This window comes from Brassica oleracea, chromosome C4 (assembly GCF_000695525.1).
Source record: "Brassica oleracea var. oleracea cultivar TO1000 chromosome C4, BOL, whole genome shotgun sequence".
NCBI lineage: Eukaryota > Viridiplantae > Streptophyta > Magnoliopsida > Brassicales > Brassicaceae > Brassica > Brassica oleracea.
In genome coordinates, this window is record NC_027751.1 from 23,135,906 (window position 1) to 23,142,991 (window position 7,086).

Consider the following 7,086-nt stretch of genomic DNA (forward strand, 5'->3'; position numbering starts at 1 on the left):
AGATAATCACAAAGAAGAAGGAAATATGGAAAAGCCCGCTTCGCGACAAATCCGGCCCGAGAAGAGGTAAACCGACCTAAGGAGGAGTATATAAGGAGGACCTAGGACGAAGATAGGAGGGGGCATTCTAAGAGCAAACTTAATACTTAGAGCAATTTAGGCATTTTTCCGTTTTTACTACCGAGCTGCGACTCGACTAGGTTAGAACTTAGGTGGCTAGACTAGCGAACATACCGACAGCTCTCGTGGCCTAGGATCTTACCTGTTGTTCACGCTCAAACGCGGATTCGGAAATAAGACCTCTTTGTTCTCTTTTCGCTCTTTTACGATTTATTACTTTCGAATCTTTCATATTGATTGTGTTGTGCGTGGCCCAGCAGATAACCGGGACCTTCAGAGAAGGATAGGTTAACTTGGCTTTCCTCCGATTAACAAAACTCGACGGTGTGAATTTCGGTTCCCACTGTCTCCACTCCGATGGCTTCTAATTGTCACCTGCAACTCACCTCTGGAACACCTCTTGATGATGGTCGTGAGTACCACACTCTCGTTGGAAGCCTGCAGTATCTTCATTTCACTAGACCAAATGTGGCTTTTGCTGTGAACAAGTTGTCACAATTTATGCATATCCAACGGATGAACACTGGATAGCAGCAAAATGTGTTCTTCGTTATCTCTCTGGTACTCGTGATCAAGGCATTTTTCTTCGCAGCAACAACACTCCGAACCTTCATGCCTTCTCTGACTCCGACTGGTCAGGCAAACGAGATGATTATACGTCAACAGGAGCGTACATATCTTATCTTGGCTCTCATCCTGTGGTATGGTCTTCCAAGAAACAAAAGACTGTTGCTCGTTCTTCCACTGAGGCTGAGTACAGGTCAGTAGCAACACTGCGGCTGAAATTTGTTGGGTGTCTTATCTCATGTCTGAATTGGGCATCACACCTTCGTCTCAACCTGTCATCTTTTGTGACAATGTGGGAGCTACTTATCTTGCGGCAAACCCAGTTTTTCACTCACAAATGAAGCATGTCGTGCTTGACTACCATTTTGTTCGCCAGATGGTCCAGTCCAAGTTTCTTCGAGTCACTCATGTCTCATCTAAAGATCAGTTGGCTGGCATTCTTACTAAATCGCTGCCACGTTTGCGTCTACAACATCTTAATTCCAAGATTGGCTCTCATCCGGTCGCTCATCTTGCGGGGGCGTATAGGAGATAAGTATAGGAGCATTCTAGTTCCTTGTATATAGGAGGATCTTGTATATTGTTAGAGTATATACTCTGTAGATGAGGTCTAGAGATCCTATGTGATCTCCTCTCTCTTGTATATATATTGTACTCCTTTCTCTTATCAATACAACACAACATTCACATCTCTCTACAGAGCACTGATCGGAGTGGCGGCTGGACTTGGCTTGAGGTTACCATATGATCCGTCAGAAAAGGGGAAGAAGCACCAGTGCTAAAAGAAGAAGCACTACAGGAAATAAGGGTAGTAATAGCGGATGGAAAACGCTATGAGTTCTATATAATAGTGCTTCTTTGTCCGCTCTGACAGCGCCCGTTATAATAGGTCTGACACTTTTAATAGCAAATTTTTTTTATGCTATAGTTAACTATACAACGATAGCGTTAGTTTGTGTGCAATTGTTAATATTTATAATAACATGATACAAATGTTATTAAAACTCATTAATTTATTTTTTCCAATAGCAAAAATAGCAAATGTTTCGTGTTATTAATTTATTTTTAATTATCTGAAAATTTATTAAAAATATAATTCATAATTCAACATTAAATAGAAAATTAATTTAAAATTTAAAATCAAAATTTTATTTATTAATTGAAATCAGTATACAAATAACTAAAGAACAAATTAAACCATAAACAAATTAAAATATTAAACCAAACATAATTAGCCAAAACATAATTAACCTAAAGCTAAACTAAGCCTCCTATCGAGTTCTCTGCTACATACATCAGAGTTTCTCAGTCGCCTTGTACGCTCGATACATGGTACATGTACTTGTCAATCTTCTTTGACTCTCGGTATTTCTTCAGGACAGTGGATCTTGGTTGGCTTCCTGATGATGAAACCATCCTTCACAAGCTTCTGTTCTGGCCTGTATTTTTTTTCAAAAACAAAGCAACATCCTTTTTAGAAAATCAGAGATCAATATCTATTCTTTAAGCAATACAGTAATCAAAAACAACTCAGTAGGAACTCAGGCAAATAAAAATGATGGTAAGAGACAAATTCAGTGGTTACCTACCATTACTTGTTGGGACGAGGCGCTGAATCCAAAACCAGACTTTCAGATTTTCTTGAGCAACAAAAAGCAAGTTTTCCTGTGGATGTGATTGCGAAGTAGGGATCATACAGAAACACACAGCAGTAAGAAGTTCAAAAGAAAACAAACAATCAACTTGCCAACAGAGACAAACTCGAAACGAAATTCAAATATTAGTAAATCAGATTGATAATTAGAAACAAGTTGATAATCAGAAACATAAACAATAGAAAAGAAGCGATCAATCTCAGACTTTAACAGAAACAGATCAAAACGAAAATCAAATCCACACTTCTCAGATCAATTTCGAATTCAACCAAAGACAAGTATAAATCAAAACTTGAGCAATACAGAACAGATTAAACAAATCAGACTTGTGAGAACAGAGAGAAATTTCGATTTTTGTCTCAGACTTAGATTCAATAACCAAAATAGAAAAAAAAAATCAGATTCAACACAATAGAAACAGATCGATCTTAGTCAAAACAAATCAGATATTTTTTAACAGCAAATCGACAGCAAGTATATGAAGAGTTTAAACACAGCAACAAAATCAGAGAACCTTAATCTATCAGATTTCGACAACCACAGCACAGATCTATCAGTTCTTAGCATGAATATGAAGAGATAAATCGAAAATCAGAGAGTTTAGAGAAAGAAGAATAGAAGAAGATAAGGAGGCCGACGAGGAAGAAGAATAGAAGGAGGCCGACGAGGAAGAAGAAGAGAAGGAGGCCGAGGTTTCCTAGGGCTTCGAGTACAGCTTACCCAGTCGCCTCTCGAGGAATCGTCTCCAATGCCCGTAGATGAATATTTTAAAGCCAGGATATCTTTGTTATAACTCTATTTTCATTTACAAATATTTTTAAATCGAGAAATGAGTAAAGTACTAAGAAACCTTCGGAAGTAACGATAATTACAAGGCAAACTAGGGTCAAACCCATCTCAACCCACCCACCCAGTAATCCATCGGATTTTTATGTAAAACCCTAAAATCAAACGCGATTTGTAATCGCTTGCCACACCTGACCTCCTCTCTTTTTCTTCTAAGTCTTCTCCAAAATCTCTATTTCGTCATCTCTTGTCGCGAAAATCAGACAACTAAAACCTCAGGCACTTACGATCTCGAAGCAAACCTGACCTCCTCTCTTGACTCTTTTGATTTAAGTTTCCCCTTGAGATTAAGGCATTGAAGACGATTCGTCTTTCTCCTTTCCGTAAAGTCGCGACCTCACATTTAAAGTCGATTTGGTCTCATTCCGACTCGTATCTCACTCGTGTCTGTCTCTATCGATTTGTTGTGGTCTCATTCTGTCATTTTCATTGTAGGAAGTGAAAATGGCGAAGATACGATGGACTAGGAAGAAGAGAACGAAACAACTGAAAGATATAACTTCTCCAGTAAAAGAAGTTCCAGAGGTTGAGGTCGAGATTCCAAAGTCAATTGAGAAAGAGAACGAGGAGGAGGCGAACTTTGCTAAAAATGAGGCGAAGGAGAACGAAGACGAGGTGAAGGAGAAGGAGGTGAACGAAGACGAGGTGAACTCTGATGCAGATGAGGAGAACGAGAACGAGGTGAACCCTGTTGAAAATGAAGAGAACGAGCAGGAGACGAACCCGGTTGATAATGAAGTAGTGGAAAATGAAGAAGACACAGTAGAAGAGGAAGAGAGCTCAGAGGAAGAAGAAGGCAAACTTGGATGAAAATGAAGTAGAAGAGAATGAGGAGAAGAGGAAGAGGAGACGAATTCAGGTGAACATGAAGTAGAAGAAGAAGAACATGAAAACATCGACTCTGAGAATAATCCTCCTGTTGAAGATGTGCAGACCAATGAAGAAGGAGAAAGAGAAGAAGGAAGTACCAGTCGAACTTTAAGCGAGGAAAGTGTTAGTATTTCTATCTCTGTCTCATAGTTTGACATAATAGTTTGGTAGAACTAAGGATAACTGGTTTATTTGTGATAGTAAGAAATGATAATGTTTGATCTTATTTAGAAATTATTGTGTTACTGATGTGTTTGATGGTTTCGGGTAGAAGCAGGTTAAATTAGAGAGGCTATTATCCTGTACTACTGGTATAACTTAGTATAACTTGGTGCAACCTAGTTTAACTAATTTCCATTGTTACTTGTTTGTTTGTAGGATTCTGTCGAAGGGGCGCTAAAACCGTTGAGCATGTACTTCCCACCGTCTGAGTATAGGAAGAAGATCAAGATATCTACTAGGTGTTTTATTGCTGATGTAATGGAAACCCTAAAAAAACTAGACCCTCCGATGATTGGGGCGGAGAAGAGTTGGTTTGAGAATCATCCGCAGTTCAAACACATATTCCACATGCCACAGGCTGGAAACCAGAAGGTTATGGGCATGTGGATGCTTCTCCTCCGAACCGCACGCATTACAAAGAAAAAAAAGGCCTGGTTTGCCGTGAATGGATGTCCCATCCGCTATGGTACTAGAGAACATGCTTTGATAACTGGATTGAAATGTCGAAACTATCCATTGAACTACAAAGTACTCGGAGGCACGAAGTTTGTGAGGAAATATTTTGGCGGTGGAATAATAAGATATCAAGACGTGAAAGAAAAAGTTCTTGAGGGAATGGAACCTTCTCGTGATAGGTTGAGGCTGTTCGTCTTGTATTTCCTATCGAGTGTTATTTGTGGGCAGACGATGACCGGTAAGGACGCCCTTCCGTGGAGCCATTCTTGCTGAGAGCAGTTGATGATCTCAACTTATGTAAAACGTTCCATTGGGGTAGATTATCCATTGATTACATGTTGAAAGAGATTTCACACACCATGAGTCATTTTGAAGGGGAGGTGAAAGAAGGTGTGATATGGCCAATTCCGGGTTTTTGTATTCCAATGGAGGTTAGTCTTTTAAGTAATATATGACTTGTACTTTAATGTTGATCGAAATTGTGATATTGACACTGCTGAGATTTTTTTTACATGTGTAGCTCCTAGCATTTGAGGCCATTACGAAATTTTGGAACAAATTCTGAGAGACCGCTGAAGACGTAGACCCAACATGCCCAAGGATGTGCCAAACGAAGTTCAAGAGAAGTGCGATGAAGGGATTTCCCCTATCGAAAATAAATAAAGAACTTGGAGATACTAAGGTTAGTTGTCCCTTTTATCTGAATATTTGACACTACATGTTATGGTAATCTTAATAAAGCGTTGGCACTGTAGGACATTGAGAACATCTTGTCTGTTTCCGAAGAGGAACAAACTCTACTAGCTCGGATAATAGAACCAGAGGATATCAGTGATAAGGATGACTTGATTGTCGAGAGTTGGATGAATAGGCTGGCTCGTGGATATGTTGTAAGGTTTGAAGATATGTTAGAGGAGGATGTGGCTGCCCGACAAGCCCCTCCCCCTCAAAATGGTGAAAACGAGACATGCGCCACCACCAATGAAACAGCAGAGAACACGGTGAAGATAAATGAACTGGTAGACGTCTTTAACAGCTTCAAAGAAGAAATGGGAGAACGGAAGAAGAGGGTTGAGGAAAAGGTGGGAGAGTTTGACCTAAGACTCGCTGCCTCAGAAGATTATGTTCAAGAGCAGATTGTGGCTATGTATGCGGCTAGGGAGGAAGACGACAACTCGCAGAGGCCAAAGAAGAGGCCAAAGAGGGACTGATGTATTGCATTTGGTGTTTGTTCTAAAACTTATGTTGCTTTCGGGTTTGTATTAAAACTTAAACCTATGTTGCTTTTGTTTTTGTACTAAACTTAAACCCATTGTTGCTTTTGGTTTGTACTAGGCGTCATGAAAACAAGTAAATGCTCTCTCTCTCTTCTTACATGTGTAATAAATGAGAGACGATTCCTCTCTCGTTCCTCTATCTTCTTAACTTTTTCCACATTCTCTCTCTCTTATATCAGATCTCATTTTCTTCCTACCTCTCTTCTTTTGTGAAAACTAAAAAGTGAAGATGGAATTGGGTTCAGGATCGTCAAGGAGGAGCCAAAATTCGGGTCGGAGACTGTGTTTCTGTGGCTTACCGGCGACAGTAGCACAAGCTTGGACTGACAAAAACCCCAGGCGGCGATTTTATGGCTATCCACGTTATAAGGTAATGAAACTAGAACTTCAGATGTGAAATATATATGTAAAATGGAATTTGGATCTTGTGGCAGCTTGGAGACCATTGCAAGTACTTCTCTTGGTATGATGAAGAGGAAGGTACAAAATGGCAAAGAAGAGCTTTGCTTGAAGCCCGTGATGAAATCCGAAAGAAGGATAGAGTGATTGAGCAGTTACAGAAGCCATTTCACAAATGAGAAGCAATTTGGCCAATAAGCAAAAGGTGACAGAGGATGACGAAAATGAAAATTTTAGAAAGTTTGAAGCATTCTATGTTTAAGTGTTCTGGAGAGCCTCTGTTTTGGGACATATGTATGATAAAAAGGTGTTATAAATTTAAAATGTTATGATTTAATACTTTTTGTATAGAGTTTGAAATATGATAAAGGGTTTGGAGTATAAGTAGGGCTATGGATATTTGTAGGGTTTTTATTATAATGTTTAAACTTGAATATTTCTGTATGATATATAATCGGAGTGTTTGGATTAAAATGTTTAAAGTTGAAGATTTATGTATAAAATGAAATTCAAGATATAGGATTTGAGATATGTAGTTAGGGTTTAGGGCATGTTTAGGGTTTAGAACTCAAGGTAATTTTTTTTTTGTTTTTTCTAATTTATTATTAGTGTTGGATTTTCTCTTTATCATATTAAGATAAAATTTTTTTTTTTAATTTATTAATTGTTGCTTT

General features: G+C 38.8%; 1 long non-coding RNA gene across 1 annotated transcript; it reads right to left on the reverse strand.

Annotated features, from left to right (window-relative positions):
- Positions 1-2,047: 2,047 nt before the first annotated feature.
- Positions 2,048-3,134, reverse strand: LOC106339500. The gene is made up of 2 exons (XR_001269175.1): positions 2,277-3,134; positions 2,048-2,126 (listed from the first exon to the last, which is right to left on the reverse strand). It is a non-coding gene; the product is annotated as an uncharacterized LOC106339500 (long non-coding RNA).
- Positions 3,135-7,086: the final 3,952 nt, after the last annotated feature.